The sequence below is a fragment of the Homalodisca vitripennis genome, chromosome 7 (assembly GCF_021130785.1).
Source record: "Homalodisca vitripennis isolate AUS2020 chromosome 7, UT_GWSS_2.1, whole genome shotgun sequence".
Lineage (NCBI taxonomy): Eukaryota > Metazoa > Arthropoda > Insecta > Hemiptera > Cicadellidae > Homalodisca > Homalodisca vitripennis.
The window spans coordinates 107,903,297-107,911,650 of record NC_060213.1 but is presented as its reverse complement, the minus strand read 5'-3'; the positions used below and the strand labels follow the sequence as shown (position 1 = coordinate 107,911,650).

The 8,354-nt window shown below is 30.5% G+C and overlaps 2 non-coding genes across 2 annotated transcripts; one reads left to right on the top strand and one right to left on the bottom strand.

Annotated features, from left to right (window-relative positions):
* Positions 1 to 2,241: 2,241 nt before the first annotated feature.
* Trnaa-ugc lies at positions 2,242 to 2,312 on the bottom strand. Its single transcript has one exon. It is a non-coding gene; the product is annotated as a tRNA-Ala (tRNA).
* A 30-nt stretch (positions 2,313 to 2,342) lies between these two features.
* Trnaa-ugc lies at positions 2,343 to 2,413 on the top strand. Its single transcript has one exon. It is a non-coding gene; the product is annotated as a tRNA-Ala (tRNA).
* The last annotated feature ends 5,941 nt before the right edge of the window (positions 2,414 to 8,354 follow it).

Sequence of the window (8,354 nt, the reverse complement as noted above, 5' to 3'; positions counted from 1 at the left end):
TTTCTTTCAAAGTTTTCTCCCAATATATTCCTTTCGTGTAGGATTCTACTACGACCACCATTATTTTTTATGTTTAGTAACAAATCTTTACTGCATGAAAAATTATAAAATAGTTCTTTTAGCCAATCCACCATTTAATGACCTTCCATACAAAATTTAACCAACCTCAGTTTAATGGATTAACCTCGTAATATCTTACTCATTAAATATAACCAACTGTTTTGTATTAATTTATTTTTGGAAAGTATTAACAAAAAATTTCCAAAAACTTTGAAAGTTATTATTTTTGTTTTAATTTTTTATTTCATTTTGAGTTGCAGGCTCAAAGTTTATCATAGTTGCTTGTTTACACAATAGTTAAATTTTTCAAAATTTTAAATCATATAGTTTATTCGATTCGACTGGTATCAACGAGTACATACAAATGCCAATTTGTGAACAAACCTGTGGGAGACAACCAGTAAGAAATATACATTAATAAATAAAGCACATGTTACAAATATAATTGAAACATGCTAATAGTTCGAGACAATTTTATCAAATTTATAGGTGTGTATGTTAAAGCGATGAGGACTAACACAAATTCACCACGCGGATCTATATAATTAATAATTAAGAGCATTATTAAAATAATTAAATGAATATTTTCATCCATAACTACAGTACACTAGTCTAATAACAGTGGGTATGTTAAGTTGTATGGTTACAGTTACGTCGACGTATCTGTGAGGTTCTAGTAAAATGACAGCTTCATTACAGACTTTGAATTTTTGTTACTCAACTTATAATCCACCTTTTAATGTGTATTTAAGTTTAAACGTAAATCACAGTATAATGTAAGCCGATATTATCTTTCCTATTAATAATTAAAAACTGATGATTAGTTATTTATACTTTTTACCCGTCAAGAAGTTCACATTCTATATATTGCAATATAAAATCAGTGTATACAAACAAATTAAAATATTACTAAGTCACATATTTATTATTTTAGTAAAAAATATTTGTTCAGAAATTGGTGACATCTGGTGACAGATGTGGTGACATATGAAGTACAAAAGTAGCCAAATCAATAAATTATGTTTCTTTAAATGAATTACTCTATTAAACGTGTACTCCGACAGCCTAATTTATTGCAATAAACCTTAGCTCACATATATAGTAAACTTAAAAAGTACACCGGTTGTGTTTGACAAAATTAATTACTTCTTAAGTTTAGAGAAAATTCTAAATGATGTTTTCGTTAACTTGTGTATATGAAGATAAGGGTAGACGTTACGTTAGGTAGTCCCTGATGATAATCACGATCTCATCTATCTCCATACAACTTATAAGATATTGCCGAAGTTCACTCCCAGCTGTATCGCTTGACTTATTGTCATGCAAACTATGTACTCGTACTATATACAATATTGCATACAATTTTACTATAGTTGCTTAAACGCCTTTGTAATATTTTTTGTCCGCGACGCTAGGATTTTAACCCAATATTCAATGTGCAACCAACAGAAGATATTGGCTCCACGCAAGTATTTTTAACAAGCTTTTATTAGCTTCGGTTGTATCTATGTAACGGAATCTTTGAGCATAATTTTCACCAATTTCCAGAAGTCTGATTAATTTGAAACTTTGCATACGTATCAAGGACCGATGACAATGCAATAATTTGATCATAGTTTTCCATTATTCATTTAAGGACCGCCAGGATTAATAAATTCTTTTATAGATCCTCTGCGATAGAGCTAGCGCGATCTGCGCTAACCCAGCGTTCAAGTCTCCATTCAATCTGCGCTAACCCAGCGTCTCGGTATTCTCGGATGTGCTGACTCTCTTAATATAGTAACATTATAGTAGTCATCCAGTCTCTACCATTTCCAGTGGTTTCCTTGACAGCCATATCTCTAAGTACACGATCCATGCATGTTCTTTGATTAGTATACATTACATAATACTAATTTGAGTTGTTGCTTTACAGAAACATACCTAGTATTTTTATCAGACAAAGCCTTTAGTGTTTTTTAACTAATTCCATTTCAACAATATTCAATTTTTTTTGCATTTTCAATTTTATTTACTATAAATAAAGTTTAACAAATACAGTTTAGTTATTTTACACATTACCTAAGATTTATAGCTAATAAATTAAATAATAAATGTACCAAAATATGGGTATATTCAATTCTGAACTACAACAACCATTAGTTTTATTATGTATGTGTATGTTTGAATCGCAAAAAGTACTTGCTCCGCCGGGACTCGAACCCGGATCTCTCACTTGCAGGGTGAATGTGCTACCACTACACCACAGAGCCCTCACTTTTTCTTTGATATCTAAACGTGAGGGCTCTGTGGTGTAATGGTAGCACATTCACCCTGCAAGTGAGAGATCCGGGTTCGAGTCCCGGCGGAGCAAGTACTTTTTGCGATTCAATATTTATTGAAATTATATATATCAGAATATAGCAAGTATATGATAAAAATATAAAATGATTTACGATACGAAAAATTCAACTTAGTTAAGGGTGTAACATTTTATAAAGCGTGGGGTGCTTGATATATTAAATATTACAATCATTCTATCGGTAATTATCTTTGAGAGGAGACTTATGAAATGTAATAAAATGCACCCCACGCTTTTTACTCTGAATTAATTGATTCTGTTAATAACTTAAATTGTATTACAATTTTATTTTAAGGTGATTGACTATGAATGTTTGTTTTGCCTTCTACTACCATAATATAAACTCTTTGCAATTAAAAATTATTTTCTATTCTGTAGTTTGGTTAGCTATAAAAGGGTGTTTTTAGTTTTTTAAACTATTATTTATTCATTTGACCCATCTGTTGTTTATATTTATAGGTATTACATTTAAGTATAGTTTAAGTAATGATTAAAATAATGTAGGTGCAAAAATACCAAGAAAGGATATGTGCATATACGTAAAACATGTACTCACATCGCCATGTATCACCTAGGTTAAATTAAATATAATTGTGGCTTCCATACAAAATAAATAAACAGTTAAATATCTGAGTGGTAGCTAAGCTTATCACTCAGAAGGGTGGAGAAATGTTACTTCTGTTTGTCTGCCTGTCTCTATGTATTTCTGTCCTCATTATATCTCAAAAACGAACTGACCTAGAGTCTTGAAATTTTGCATGAAGCTTTATTTCCATATGAAAACACCGATTGCGATGATCGTCCGTATAATTCCATAGGATTTTGATTATGTTTAAACATGATGTAAACGAGATAATAACAGAAAGGATAAATCCGTAAACAAACTCTCACAGAATAAAGATATATAGTAGAAAGCCAATGCTAGAATTTGGAGGCAAGATTTGATTTCAGTGTACTCTTGACTTTTATTATTATCTTTAGTTCACCAAACTTTTTATTATTTTAACACTGCTATGACACCTAACTTAATGAACGAAAGTAGGAATGTATTACAAGGCATAGTATGTCAAGAAAGATTTCATCCATAGACTTTGATTTTGCCTGAAACTCTATATCTGGGCATAAAAGAATGAGTTCTTTCATGGTGCATGGTCAACGATGAAATTATTCTGAGAGTTAATTTCGTGGTAGTTCATTTTCTGTAAGGCTGCAAATTTCGATTAAATATTGGTAATATTGAGAATGAATGAGCCATAGGTTTGAATATTACTTGCAACTTCAACAAACTCACTCGATACTGGTGTGGACTACTACTACATATGAGTTAGCTTTTATAGAGTAGCTTGTATACTCATGCTAACGTAAATTTAACTTTAGATGTATTAATTACAGAAGAATAATTATTTTTTCAAACAACAAAATATTACCTACATAACTATGAATTACTTATTAGTATTACTATTTATTAAGAAATAAATAAATTCGTATATAAATAAATTCAAAATTAAATCATCATAAAGTTTGCTACCTATAAACAGATATATCATATATAGACTTTAAAATTTAAATGTTATTGTTTTACTCGAAAATAGGTAAATAGGTAGGATCTTTAAATCATTTAAGTGATGTTGTTAAGTGTCTATAAAAACTAGATAAACAGATAGGAAAGTTAACATCAAAGTCTAGGAAACTAGGGCCAATTTGCATTGTTAAGCACATAAGCTTGTTTATCGTGTAAATTATAAACACATTTCTCCTAAGAGAAATAGATTGTCAGCCACGCTGTGTGTCAGGGCTCGAAATGGGAGGATTTATCCAGGGCTTAAAATATTAAACTAATTTTTCTCTACCTTGTCGCATTAACGGAAAACGTCAAATGTTAAAATAAATTTTTAAAAAATGCTAATGTTTCATTAGCATCAGACTAACAAACGAATACCGACGCTGAGTTTGAAAATGGCAACTTTTTGTGTCCTCCACTCGCTGGTTTACAACTATTTACGTGGCTAATAGTTTATTTTTGAATCTGAAATTAAAATTATAGAGCCTATTAGTAAAATAAAAACATAATTGTCCAGTCTCTAAACACAGGATGGGTTTCTGCTCATCAATATTACAAACCTCACTACAAACCGGAACACTGGCTGAAACAGTTACTGGGCGTATCTGGAGCAGAACTCCATACAGCTCGGAACTGTGTGTGGTATAATGTCTGGGAGGTTTGAGGAATCCCTTTTTTTACAGAAGTAACAGAAGTAATTCAATGTTTTGCATGACTCAATTACGGTAAATTAAGAAGTAAAATTAGGACTGAAATTTGTGGGAAAATTTTGTTTGTTTATTTATAAATCTAATAAAGTACAAATAAATAATTAATACAAACTATATAGTAAAAATTGGTCTCTATATATGAGCCGGTTAACACTATCATCCGGCAAGTGAGTTATTCTGGTTCTAGTCATGGCCATGTCAGTACTTTTCGATCATTGTTCGTTACTAACAATTTATGTATTGTATGTTATGATGAATAATATATATATATATATATATATATATATATATATATATATATATAATATATATATATATATTATATATATATTATAATATTTATATACCAAAAGTTACCAGTGGTTTTTTCGATTTCCTATTGAATGAATTTTACGTCATAGGTATATGCTTCACTGTGGCTATATACTAAGTGAGACTGACTATTGTCAGTCTGAAAGTGCGTCATAAGGCGTCTATCGCTGTCGATGTGGTAGATGGCGTATTACTCCTAAACGTACTCTAAGTCATGATTACTGGAAGATATTCCAATTTCCCGGCCCTTTTAAGAGAATTAGAATTTAAACTAAAGAGCAAGGATCGAGACTCTGAATTTAGGGAGTGACACGGTTATGATTACCAATGTAATACACAAATTTCTCTGCAACAATCTCTAATATGAATAAATAGATCCAACATTGTAGCAAACTTGAAATATATTAGTCCAAAGTGAATAAATACTAAATCCGGTGTAATCCTAAAGTACCTGTATATAATATTATGGAGTACTATGATAATTGTTAATCTGAGGTAAACATGTTTATGGTATATGTTATTTCTAAGTGCATTTTAACATGTTTAAAAATCAAAAGAAATTGCCACTGGCTCTAATTTTAATATTTTTATGTTTAGTGTATGAAGCAGCAATTTGAGTTCTAATTATATTTCACGTACTATAATGGAATTTGTTTTGTTGCCACGATACAAGATATACACGCCGTCTTTCAAGCCTAAATTATTCAAAAAAGGCCCACAGCAGCCCTTACAATTTTATTTTGTTAAAACTCGTTACCGATGCCTTAGTAACATTAGCTTTATTACCCAGATTTTGAAAATGTATACATATATCCGCCTGAAATGTCTTCTACTGTGAAAAATCATATATTTCTATTTATTATAATTTACTGACTTTCTAAGGGATTTCTAGCACCATAGTAGTGTTTGCCTTACTATCCCTATCTAGGGAAGTAAAGACATACTTTGACGTGAAATATATTTCTGTCAAAAACGACTACTTCCGGTCTAAGCTATTTCCGGTATTGTAGTAACGTTTGCATTGTTGCTCCAAAAATAAAATAAATGCATTAGTTTCATAAAAAATGTTTTACAATTAAAAATAAAAACATTAAACTCAATGTATTAAACAATAAAAGATTCTCATCCCCAACGCCAATCGCTATTCACAAACACTCTAGATTCTTTGTTTTAGACTTTACTGTGCATATTTCATCAAATACCTTTTATCCTTATTTCAGTGCACGAATTACATATACATCAAAGTGAAATATTTATACGACACGTTTCCGAATGTCATCAATATATCTCTAGGGATCTGAGCACACTGTTTGTACAGTAGATAACAACAAGCAGCGCTAACATAATGTTTTTATACTGCGTAATAGAATTTTCGAGTATATCTTTCCAGGTGAAGTAATCTGTCAAAGTAGGATATCTCCATATCTCCCAGTTTATTGCTGTCCCAGTACGTGCTACTGCCCTATTACTTTAGTCCTCTTACTCATTTTATATGTTTCGTTATCATTTCATTTTACATTCTTATAGCACTTCATAAATAGCTTAATAAAACACGTCTAGTCAAATCTCTTACTTTACACTGCTTATTTAAATTTATGTTATTTGTATTCTGAGGGACGGTATTTCAGATTATTATTCTAATAAAATACACTATACTTTACAAATGAATAACAATTGTGTGTATATTATAATTATATGGCTTTGGAAATTTGACATCATTAAATGTTACAAAACTTACTACACTACGTCTGAAGGATAGAACAGATCTTGTTCTTCAGTTGAGATAATAGATTTCAATCCCCTACACGTAAGGTGTACATTTTGTAGCATTTAAGGATAGAAAATGTGCTATTATACTCACAATTGTTATTCATCGGTAAAGTATGGTAAATCTAATAATCTGAAAGACTGTCCCACCGCCAGGATAACACAAACGCTAATTTGTATAACCAATGGGAAGTGATGGATGTGGCTAAAGATAAACTACCAATTTAAACCTTCCATTTTCAGTAAGAAATTTTAAACATAATTTCATTCATAAAAGAATGTAATCCTATAATAGTAATATTATATTTTGAAATAATAAGAATATAGAGGAAGTGCAATTTGTTTTACACCGTAAAGTTTATTAATATTGAGTAGAATTAACATGATGCAACTCAAATTCTACTACGTGGAGAAATGCTGAAATTCCTTATTTTAACTGGTTGAACAATACATTTTGTTTAACTGCACGATTTGCAAATTTTCTCTCGTTCAATAATTTTATTCAATGTAAAAACAAGTAGTAAGTAAAAAACGACATCAGTGAATCCAACTTACAGCAGAGTTAAGATGCTATCACATGTGTAAACGATAAAGGGAAAAGTGAGAAAATGCAATACAAGGAAAAACTGTATGTCTTATATGACTAAAATAACTGTTTGGACGTCTTGAGAGTAAAGGTCCATTAAAGTAAAATTTAAAAAAATTATTTTTCTAGGTGAAGTTAGGAAATAACACTGATTTTCATTTATTGTACGTTTTGGAAAGAATTATACAAACTATATGTTATTAATTTACGTATATAACCATGTATCCACTCGTATTTTAAATAAAATTATTTAAGATTTTTACATTCACACATTTTTATAATTGGTGTTAAGATCCACACAGTTAAGATCCTGTAAAGATCAATACATAATTAATAAGATTTACTTCTTATTACCTTGATAAATTGTAGATCTACAAGGAAAACTTCATCAGTCATTAAGGACTGGACAGAGCCTTTTTGAAATAGTGTTATTCTCCTTCCGTCTGTCCATCGGTGCGATAAAACTTGCTAGAAAGGTCATAGCCACTTAAAACTTTGTACATAAGTTCCTCCTAATCCAAGGAAGATGGCTATTGAATTTGTGGCGAAAAACCAAAGGGCAGTCTGTTTGTGAGACAACTTACAAGTAAATCTCTTAAAAAACTTTAAAATTGATATACTCTTACAGCGTTCTCTGGTTTCAAGCAACAACTATAGAGACTTGAAGTGACAAGATCAAATGGAGGTCCAACCGCCAGTATGTTTATCCTTGAGTGTAAAGCTTATTAATTAAGACCCGTCGTATCCTTTTTAACTGAAAGTCGTGTCGATGAAAGTACAATACCTTTCTGCAGAAAGTGTCTCGTAGCTTTAATTGGTTACTTCAAATTATTGAGCTAGTTACTAATAATTCCCTAAAGCCCTTCAAGTTACACACTATTTAAATGTTGATCTCGTTTTCTTTAAATTTTTGGAATATTTCCAATTCATATAAATTAGATATAGGGTGATTAAATATGTATGTTTACGGAATGTATATGTATAGTTCTTTTAAAATGAAAAACTGTTCTATACCTA